Source organism: Rhodamnia argentea, chromosome 5, assembly GCF_020921035.1.
Source record: "Rhodamnia argentea isolate NSW1041297 chromosome 5, ASM2092103v1, whole genome shotgun sequence".
Lineage (NCBI taxonomy): Eukaryota > Viridiplantae > Streptophyta > Magnoliopsida > Myrtales > Myrtaceae > Rhodamnia > Rhodamnia argentea.
The window spans coordinates 9183179-9194388 of record NC_063154.1 but is presented as its reverse complement, the minus strand read 5'-3'; positions in this window follow the sequence as shown (position 1 = coordinate 9194388).

Below are 11210 nucleotides of genomic sequence, written 5' to 3'. Positions count from 1 at the left end.
TCCATATCATTATGCTTATCCCTAGGACAAGCTTTCAAATGAGGAGCTCCGCAAAGTTCATCGTTGCCGCGTTATACAGATTGAGCGTCTAGAGTGCTTAGCCGATCGCCTGATGGAACACGACCGAATAAATTGTTGAGGGAAAGATCCAAGTGACTTAGAAAGCCTAAATTGGATATGCTAGAAGGGATTTCACCCGATAGCTCATTATTGGATAGATCAAGCGATTCCAAATATGTCAAGTTGCCAATATTTGAAGGGATTTGTCCGATGAGCCTATTTCGGGAGAGGTTGAAATTCTGAAGTAGAGCAAGCCTAGTTAGCCCTTCCGGTATTCGTCCTTCTAAAGCGTTGCTTGAAAGGTCAATCGAAGACAAGTATTGGAGTGTGCTGGTGAATTCTAGGGTTGCTCCTTTCATATTAACCATAATCGGAAACCACCTACTCCACTCAAATCCAAAAGACGGCGGAGTAAAATTAGAGTCGGCCCACATCTGTGTGAAGCTGCTGAAACAACGAGGAATGCCTCCAGGGAGGTTGTTATAAGCTAGGCTTAAATACTGGAGATTAGGAAGTTGACATAGCCTCAAGGGAATGTCCCCAGTGAAGTAATTTCTCCCAAGATCAGTTATCTCAAAAAATAACTGAGAGCTAGTTGAAGGTACTCTACCAGGGAATAGATTGTCACTGAGATCGAGAATATACAAATCTAGATTTAGTAAACATTCAGGAAGCACTCCATTCAAGCCATTCTTATGTAGGCCTAGAACTTTCTGTTGCTCCAAATAGCATAAAGAGCTTGGAATCTGGCTGTTTAACTTCTTGTCTCCCATTGAAATCCATACCAAAGAAGGAAGCGACTTCCCCCAACATCGCGGAAGTCTCCCAGACGATTGGTTCTTAGAGAGATCAAGCAAATTCAATTCGTGCAACGCGGGGAAAATTAAAAAAAAAAAGTCTTAAACCTATTGTATTTGTGTCAATTCAGTCCTAAACCTTTTATTGGTGTCAATTTAATCCTAAACATTTTGCATATATGCTAATTCAATCCTAAATTTTTTGCATTTCTATTAATTGAGTCAATCCGAACAATTTTGGCTGGAAATTCGTTGACGTGGACGTCGGTTGTCCTACGTGGTACGGCTAGAGCTGATATGGATATTTTTAAATAATTATAATAATTTTTAAATGATTGAGAAAAGAAAAAAAGAAAAAAACCAAAATATTTATTAAAAATTATTTAAAATATTTTAAAATATCAACAAATATCCCACATGAGAGCCAGCCATGCTATTTTGACAATCGACATCCACGTTAGCGAATTTCCAATCAAAATTGATCCGGTGTACTCAATTAATAGAAATACAAAAGGTTTAGGACTGAATTGGCATAAATGCAAAATGTTTAGAAGTGAATTTGCACCAATAAAAGGTTTATGACTGAATTGGAACTAATGCAAAAAGTTTAAAGATGAAGTGGCACTAATAAAAGGTTTAGTATTGAATTGGCACTAATGCAATAATTTTAGAACTTTTTTAACACTTTTCCCGTGTAACGTGCATAATGATTTTGAGATGTCGCCACTGAGATTATTTCCATAAAGTGACACTCGCCATAGTCGTGGTATCTTTTTTTCAATAATTCCATGTATGTTGCCTTTGAGCATATTGCCCGAGAGATCTAAATCTTCAATGCTAGATACAAAATTAGGTAGCCAATTGGGAACTTCGCATGAGATACTAGCATTTGACATGAGCAACTCAAAAATGTCTCTATGGGTTCATAGCCATTTTGGGAATTCCAGTCCCACTTTGCAACTGACAAGTGAATGGTTTTTATTTGGAAAGGAGGAACCCAAGGTACGCTAACATTGATAACAAGATCACTTGACTCTAGAATCAAAGAGGTCAAGCCAGCGAGATTTACAAAGTTTAGTTCGCTGACAACTCCATCCAACCAATTATTACCAATATCCATCTCCTCTAGAGTGGATAGTCACCCCATGGTTTCTAGAATGTTCCCGCTCAAATTGTTATTAGAGAGGCCCATAAATTTCAAAGACAATAATTGACCAAAAGTGGCAGGAATAGGACCTGAAATCGAGCTGGTTGAAAGATAAAGGGATTCAAGATCTTTGAAATTCCCAAATTGAGCGGGCATATGACCACTGAAATCATTGACGCTGAGGTCTAAAAACTTTAGATGCTTCAATTCGCTAAGAGCAGGATGAATCTTCCCTCCCTAATCGCAATCACATAGATCGAGCTTCAAGACGTGACCAGTCGTGGTGTTGCATTCGACTCCTCCCCACTCGCAGCGATTCTCGCCTGTCCACGATCATAGACATCTCAAAGGATCGATGAGATCCTGCTTGAACTTCAGAAGAGCCTCCCTCTCCGCGTCAATGCAGCTTACATTTGTTAAGGCATTGGAGTGACTGAACTCGAGGGCTCGAACGAGGGAGAGTGAATGCAAGAGTGGAGGCACAATGTAAGCGTAGAAGTAGGATGCCATTGTTGTTTAATGGCAAAATGATACTTCCTTCAAGAAATATTATATTTTTTATTCAAAGAAATGTAGAAAAAAATGAGCAGGAAATCAACATCATAAGATGCTTTTGATTTTATTTTCTATTTTTGTGCGAAAATAATCACTCCACCTGGGTAAGACCCTGAAATGCGCGAGTCATGATGCTGAGGCAACAATTTTAGTTTTTGTCCGCGAAAGGTCTATGAACTCTCGTGACCAGACAGCACATCCGACATTGATGTGAATAGTTTTTATGACTTTTCTAAAAATTTTTTTTTAACATGTGGTCTCTCTGGCCATAGGCGAAGGACAACGACCGTCACTAGCCGCTGAGTGTGGGCTTGTGGCGCGTTGCCTAGATCTGGCCAATGCCACAATGCTCCTGCCCTGATTTGGTGAAGGCTGTGAACTGGTGGAAGCAAATAAGAAAATTAAAAACAAAAAAAAATGTAATACTTTTTTAATCAAATAGTAAAAATTGTTTATTTAGCGTCGGACGCGCTTCAAAGGATTATCAACATCCATGTCATAATTTTTGATGAAAATTGGCCGAAAAATTATATTGGCAAATCATCAAAAGTTTAGGACTAAAGTAACCAAATAGAAAGATTTAAAATTGAATTGACATATATATAATAAATTAAAGTTTTTTTGGATAACTTTTGCAAAAGCTAGTTGGTTTGATCCCCGAGGAGACGGCACTAAATCTTTTCCATATTATAAAGCATGACTCGATATGTCAAAGTCAGTGCCCCCCAAGACCCGTCCGGTGAAGCCATCCAGTACAATGAGACTTCAAAGTCTTTATGCCTCTAACTTCAACTTATTTTATCTTCTGCCAATGTAGAAAGTTCCTATTTGCACCGATATTGTAAGTTGTGATAGAAAGTCTAATAAAGAGTGCACAGAATACGTGTGGAATTCGACTGGTTAGGGTCGACACACAAATGTGATGGGAATAACACTGACTCTGATACTTTTAGAGTTATTAGTTGAACCGGAGAGACCCGAATTCGCATGGTTTTGACTATTGTGCATATCATGTTTTTGTACATTCTGATTGGTAAAGCAATCTCGTAGTCATGCCAGGGCTGATGCTATCTGTGTCACATTCTGATTGATTCTCACATGTATCACACGATTCATCGAGCAATGTCTAGAAACTTGGCCTTTCGCTGGGTTTTCGTCTTCATCTGCCGATAAGTGGGTGACGACGTGACGTATTTGAGAACAAACTACTTCAAATACATTGATAGAGTTGGTTTTGGAAGAGGAGAGCCGCTAGCTTTTTGATTTTTTTTTTCCACCATGGTTCGTGACCTACCGACCCCAGCGGTGCCTATGGTATCATTAAAGTCCATGTGCAGTAGAAGCCAACGGATCTTGGAAGATAAATAGGTCTAGCTTCTCTTCGACAAATTTAGAAAAGACTGTTGTGGAGCATGAATGATTTCTGTAAGAATTGAGTCTAGATGAATGTGCCAAACATTAACAAGAGGACGACAGGATGGCGTATCACCCGAATCATAATGAGAGACATGACACCCGAGATATCTAATATGTTAGACATTCGCTTTTGGTGTAATTTGTTTGTAATCTTTGTTAGGACACGTTCATATGTATTTTTCCTTTTTTCACATATTGAATGGGTGTTTTACATTAATTTTGGTAGATTGTCGTTAAGAAAATTATAGATTAATCTTTTTCAAGGAACTTGGCCGGGCCAGAATGACCCGGCGCCCGACTCTACTGGTGTACGGGTTTCCTTCTCCCCCAGTTCTCTCATCATTAATGATTCGTAAGTCAGAAGTGCACACCTTCAACCATAGATATAAAAGCTTAAGTGACATCTAGGATTACCCAACACTACGATGGTTTCGAGTGAGAATGTTCATATTTGTAACATCAGCCATACGTCATGAACCCGAACCAAATCATAATCACCACGAAATTTTTTTAATTTATAAGACGATTATTCGTTATACAATGTACATGCTTTACTGTATTTTCAATGAAAGGGAGCCGTAAACTTCACCATGGAAGTGCGGTTTGGGTCCTAGACTTGACTTGAATAAAAAGCCAGGGATATTAACGTGATGATCAAGCAAAGCAAATCTTTTGTTTACTTAACTGGTTAGGAGGGGCATCATAAGAATTGACTAAGGGGACGTACTTTTAGACTTTAAGTAATTTAAAAAATTTAGCCGATACCTAGGATATTCTTTCTTTCTAACAAGTGCGTTTCACGTTGTTCCCTTGGTATGAAAACGAACGGTGTCGGGATCAAGTCGCGTTTGTCGTTAAATTTGTACTTTCCCGGAAATTGACCGGATCGACCAAATCTTCCAATCGATTTAGTACGACGGGTTCCACCCACAAACGGATATCATGCCCTCATCGAGCAGTGTCTAGCAACGAGTTTACTCGAACTACATTAATAGAGTTGGTAAAGATAACATCGAATTTACGAAACGATGGAAGAAGAGATTCACCAGTTTTATAATTCTTTCCACCATGGCTCGTGACTTGCCGACCCCGTCGGTATTTATGAAAGGGAGAAGAGCAAGAGATTTTGTTTTATAACCAAATAAAAAATAAAGATTAAAAAAAAATTGGGGGAACAGCGAACACAACTACTTTACAACTTGAAGCATCAATAGCAATCTTAGGTCGTCGTGAAAGGAGGAGGCACCATAATTTCATAGCAACCGCAGTGGTGCATGTCTCTGAATTTGAATGATCGAGAAGAAGAGTGACAGTTCCCATTTTTGCCTTAAAAGGTGTTTAATGTTATGCGAGTAACATTTAATAAGTTTACCGTGTAAAACTCGCTACTTGACATTAAGGGAAATGACTTAAAATTGCATATAAGAAAGAAAGAAATGTTGCAGAATAACGAGTACAACATCATTTTCACTTGAAACTTCACTAGCAGTCTAGCAATCTTCCATCATGAAAAAAGGAACTATCAGCTCCATAACAGTTGTGGTGCACGTTCGTCATTGGAAAATCAATTTTGTACTTTCATGCTTGGTGCCACCTGCATCATAAATGTGAGGAGAAATGCTAGAAACAATTAGCAAAATCTATCAACAAATTAAATGAGTATGAGAAAAAGAAGATATGAATCATATGAGAGAAAGAGAGAGAGATTGATTTTACTCACTGAATAACCCCTTTTTTGCGTAGCTAAAATTGAAAAGCCCTCTTGAACCATAACAAGATAACCATCTTCACAATCAACAATTTTTCGATAATCCTATCCACTGCCCGGAAATAGGAGATCCTCCAAGTTTGCTTGAAGTGTAATATGCCACAGAATCCCAAGAATGCCGCTGTGAAACCCGGTCCCAGTCCTGAATAAAACCAAGCAACAACGGAGTCACCTTCATTAGACTCATCTTCGTTCATATTGTGGCCACCTCGTCTGTCCATATCATTATGGTCATCCCCAGGGCAAGCTTTCAAAAGAGGAGCTCCGCAAAGCTCATCGTTGCCGCGATAAACAGATTGAGCATCCAGAGTGCTTAACTGATTGCCTGATGGAACACGACCAGATAAACTGTTGAAGGAAAGATCCAGACTACTTAGAAAGCCTAAATTGGATATGCTAGGAGGGACTTCACCCGATAGCTTATTATTGGATAGATCAAGCGATTCCAAATATGTCAAGTTGCCAATATCAGAAGGAATTTTTCCAATCAGCCTATTTCGGGAGAGGTTGAAATTCTGAAGTCGAGCAAGCCTAGTTAGCCCTTCCGGTATTTGTCCTTCTAAAGCGTTGCTTGAAAGGTCAATGGAAAACAAATATGAGAGTGTGCTGGTAAATTCTCGGCTTGTTCCTTTCATATCAACCATAATGGGAAACCACGGCCTCCACACATATCCCGAAGTCGACGGAGTAAAAATACTCTTGGCCCACGTCGACGGAGTAAAATTACTGTTGGCCCGCATCTGAGAGAAGTTGGTAAAACAAGGAGGAATGCCTCCGGAGAGGTTGTTATGTGCTAGGCTTAAATAATGGAGATGAGGAAAGCGGCACAACGACAAAGGAATGTCCCCGGTGAAGTAATTTCTCCCGAGATCAATTACCTCAAATTCTTCAGAGGTAAAAGGAGGTATTTTTCCAGTGAATAGATTGTCACTGAGATCGAGAATATGCAAATCTAGCTTTACTAAACATTCTGGAAGCACTCCGTTGAAGCCATTCTTATGTAGGCCTAGAGATTCCAATATCTCCAAATTGCATAGAGAGCTTGGAATCGGACCATTTAACTTGTTTTCTCCCAATGAAATCCATATCAAAAAAGGAACCGACTTCCCCCAACATCGCGGAAGTCTCCCAGATAATTGGTTCTTAGAGAGATCAAGCAATTTCAATTCATGTAATGTGCAAAATGAATTTGAAATGTCGCCAGTGAGATTATTTCCAGAAAGTAACATGGCCGATAATTGTGGGGTCTTTTCTCCGATAATCTTGGATATGTCGCCTTTAAGCATATTGCCTGAGAGATCTAAAGTCCTCATTTGTGATAAAACATCAGGTAGCCAATGGGGAACTTCACCTGAGATGCCAGCATTTGGCATGCCCAAAGACCAAATGTTCCTCTGAGTTCGTAGCCATTTTGGGAATTCTGGTCCCACTTTGCAACTTGACAAGTCAAGTAAACCTATTTGGAAAGGAGGTACCCAAGATGCGCTAACATTTATAACAAGCTCGTTCCACGACAAGCTAAGGAAAGTCAAGCTAGTGAGATTTGCCAAGTGAAGTTCGCTGACAACTCCATCCAATTGATTATAACCAAAGTCCATCACCTGTAGATTGGACAGTCGCCCAATGCTTTCTGGAATGCTCCCACTCAAATAGTTATGAGAGAGATCCAAATCTCCCAAGGATGATAATTGACCCACAGTGGCAGGAATAGGACCTGAAAACGAGTTAGATGAAAGAGCAAGAGATTCTAGATCTTTGAAATTTCCAATTTGATCAGGTAGATGACCACTGAGATTGTTGAGGCTGAGGTCTAGATCCGTCAAATTCTTCAATTCGCATAGAGCGGGATGTATCTTACCTCCAAGACTGCAGTTATGTAGATCGAGCTTGCAGACGTGACCAGTTCTCTTGTCGCATTCGACTCCCTCCCACTCACAACAACGCTCGCCGGTCCATGACAACAGACATCTCAAAGGATCGGTGAGATCCTGCTTGAACTTCAGAAGAGCCTCCCTCTCTGCGCCAACACAGCTTACATTTGTTAAGGCATTGGAATGATTGAAATCCAAGGCCTGAACGAGAGAGAGTGCATGCAAGAGTGCAGGCACAAAGTAAATGTAGAAGTAGGACGCCATTGTTGTTTAAAATGGAACCTGAGAAGTTCCCATTTATAATGGCAAAACGACACTTCCTTCAAGAAATATTATCTTTTTTGTTAACAAAAAAAAAATTGTGGAAAAAAGTAAGGAGGAAATTAATATCTTTTTTCTTTTTTAACAGTCCTCCTCTGGTCGCTAGCCAACTGAAGTGACTTAAAGGTTCCAAGTCTTGCCTTGCAAGACGCGTCGAATGGTCAAGATATCAAAGGAAAAGGCACTAGAACTTTTCCATATCCTAAAGAGTGATTCGATATTTCCAATGAAAAGAGTGTTCTGTCCATCACAAGATGCTGTTTTCTTGTGTGTGTGTGTGTGAAAGGCGGCACTCCACCTGGGTAATATGGGACCCAGAAATGCGCGAGTCATGATGCCTAGGCAACAATTTCGGATTTTGCTCTCATGACCACAGCTCTCTAAGCTGAATGGTTTATGAGCTCTGATGACAGGCAGCACATCTGACACCGACATCAATAATTTTTGTGAATTTTTTAAACCATAATTTTTCTTTTTGTTTTTTTTTACTGTGGCCTCCCTAGTCCAGCCATGGGTGATGGCCGGCGACTCTCACTGACCACTGGGTGAGGGCTTGCGGCCCATCGCCTAGATTGGGTGAGGGCCGCAACGCTCTTGCCTTGATCTGGCAACGGCTGACCACCGCCGAGGCCACGGATCAATGGAGGCAAATAAGAAAAAAATAAAAATAAAAAAAATGTAGAGTTTTTTTTTTTAAAGTAGTAAAAATTATGTGTGTTAGCTCCGACTGTGTCTCAAAGGACGATCAATGTCCATGTCATAGTTTTTGCTAAAAATTGACTGGACGACTATATTGGTAAATCATCAAAATATTTAGAAATGAAGTAGCTAAATAAAAAAATTTGAGACTGAGTTGATGTCTATAAAGTAAGTTGAAAGTGTTTTAAATAATTTTTCTAAACGCTAGATGGTTTGATCCACTAGGAGAAGGCACTAATTCCATATCCTAAAGCATGTCTCAACATTTCCAAGTCAATGCCCCCCCAAGACCCGTCCCGTCAAGCCATCAAATACAATGAGACTTCAAAGTCTTTATGTCGTTTATTATTTTGCCTTCCAACAAATCTAAATACAACTTATTTGATCGCCTGCCAGTGTATGAAGTTTCTATTTGCACCCATATTGTAAGTTGTCATGGAAAGCCTAACAAAGAGCATATAAAACCTATTGTCAAGCGATGTGAGATAATATTTCAACATCTCATCTCACGTACAAATGGGATTAGGAGCAACACATGAAATTTGACTATCAATATCACATAGAGGGGGTGAATATCAACAAAAAATTGTTGTACCTATCAATATTTCATAGAGGGGGTGAATAGGTGATTTTAAACGATTTTGACAAGAAAATGCGGAATTAAAATAATCAAGTCAAAATGTGCATAGAATCATTATCTGAATATGTGCAGTTTATGATTCTGAATATGAGTATGAATAGTCTATTAAACACAATAAGAAGGGTGCGGGGATAGAGAAAATTGCACATGATATAGTGGTTCGACTTAGATCAAGCCTACATCCACTCTCCCTTGCTAACAATCGATAGACTGGATTTTACTGGATGAATCAATAGAGGTTTACAACAAGTGATGATACTCTCTTTGGCAGATTATACTATCCTTTCTCAATCACTCTTACAAAACCTCTCAATGATTGTTGTACAAAGCTCATGAGAACAAGTATGTAGAATCTGAAGCACTCTAGTAGTTTAGAATTGATGATTTTGATCGCTTACCGCAACAGCACTATGGATCTCCTTTTATACTTCTTTACCCCTAAACTAGCCGTTGGATAGGTCTTCAAATAATTGCTCTTCAATCACTGATTGGACGCCATCAATCTTGGTTGAATGAGACTGTATCTTAAGAGATTTGATGATTGTTGGTGTTGAATCTAAACCCTTCAAATTCATTAGTCCATACAACTCAATCTTTGGCTTCCATAAGTGGAGTTCAAATATTGAATTTGTCTTGTATCTTGGAAGGTAATATCCAATCAAAGATATTCTACTAATCTAATGTAGAATTATCCTATCAATCAAAGATTACAAACTTCCATAAATACCTTAGCCTTAACAGAAATATGTTAGCCGTGGGTCTTCAAATAAGAATAGTTTTTGAATTTCAATTTCCCACGAATTCTGATCAGTCTTTAGGAATAGAACCAATCTTCACAACCTAAATAGATCATTATTTCTAATTAGTTGCGGTTTCTAGATATGTTGCAGTTTCTGAACAGTCTTCACAATCTGAATAGTGATAAGACTAAATTGGAAGTTAATAGAGTCCTTGTTGATGCTCACATATAAGTCTTTTTCAAATATAATTGAATCTACATAAGTGACACTTCACTTATTCTAGATAACATAATTCAACTCCTTCAGAAAAAGACACATGATATCCTTGCATTGAGTATGAACATCCAACTAAGGTCAATATAATCTTCTTTCCTCACGTATATCATTGATCCATCTTCTGATCAATAGCCCTTGTGAAGTTATCAATTTTCTTGCTTATCAACTTCTGATATAATAACCAGAACATTTTTTAAGCTTCCATCCTCTGGTCCCTCCAAGCATATTGGCCATCGTGGCTCTACCTCGCTTTTCACCTATCCAAGATCCTTCCAAGTTTTATCGAAATTCACGTTTTATGCTTGTTTACCTTCTACTTAGGTACCTCCAGCTTGTAGACACTTCTACACCTAATGCTTTGTTCACCATTGACGATTAACCTTCAGAAGTTCTGTTAATACAATATCTGCATAACGGCTTGTGCATCTTTCACCTGGTTCTACTCAATCAATAAACACATTAGAGCCTTTGATTATTTTGTTATCTTCTAAACATCATAGGGTATTTTTCTAGCAAGAACCAAGGTCCTAGTTGAACAGGAGAGACCCGATTTCACATTGTTTATACTGTTGCGCGTATCATGTTTTTGTACATGCTGATTCTGAAGCCATCTGTGGCAAATTCAAACGAGTGGTGATAACTTTGATTCTCACACGATTCATGGGAGCTTGTGCAAGAAAACCTTTTTCAGACAGGAGACCTAAAAAATTTGCTCTCGAGGTCTTTCTTTATACTAACAACAAAAGAGCGCACACCACATGCGTGAAAAAATAACAAGACTTCAATCATGTAAATTCAAATTAGTATCGACGGACGATGTTAATTAATTTCAAAATTTGGATGTGAAGTCTATGTGGATTGCACGTAAATACCTTGATATTTTCAATTCAAGGTTTTGTAGATAATGTAAAATTACTTGT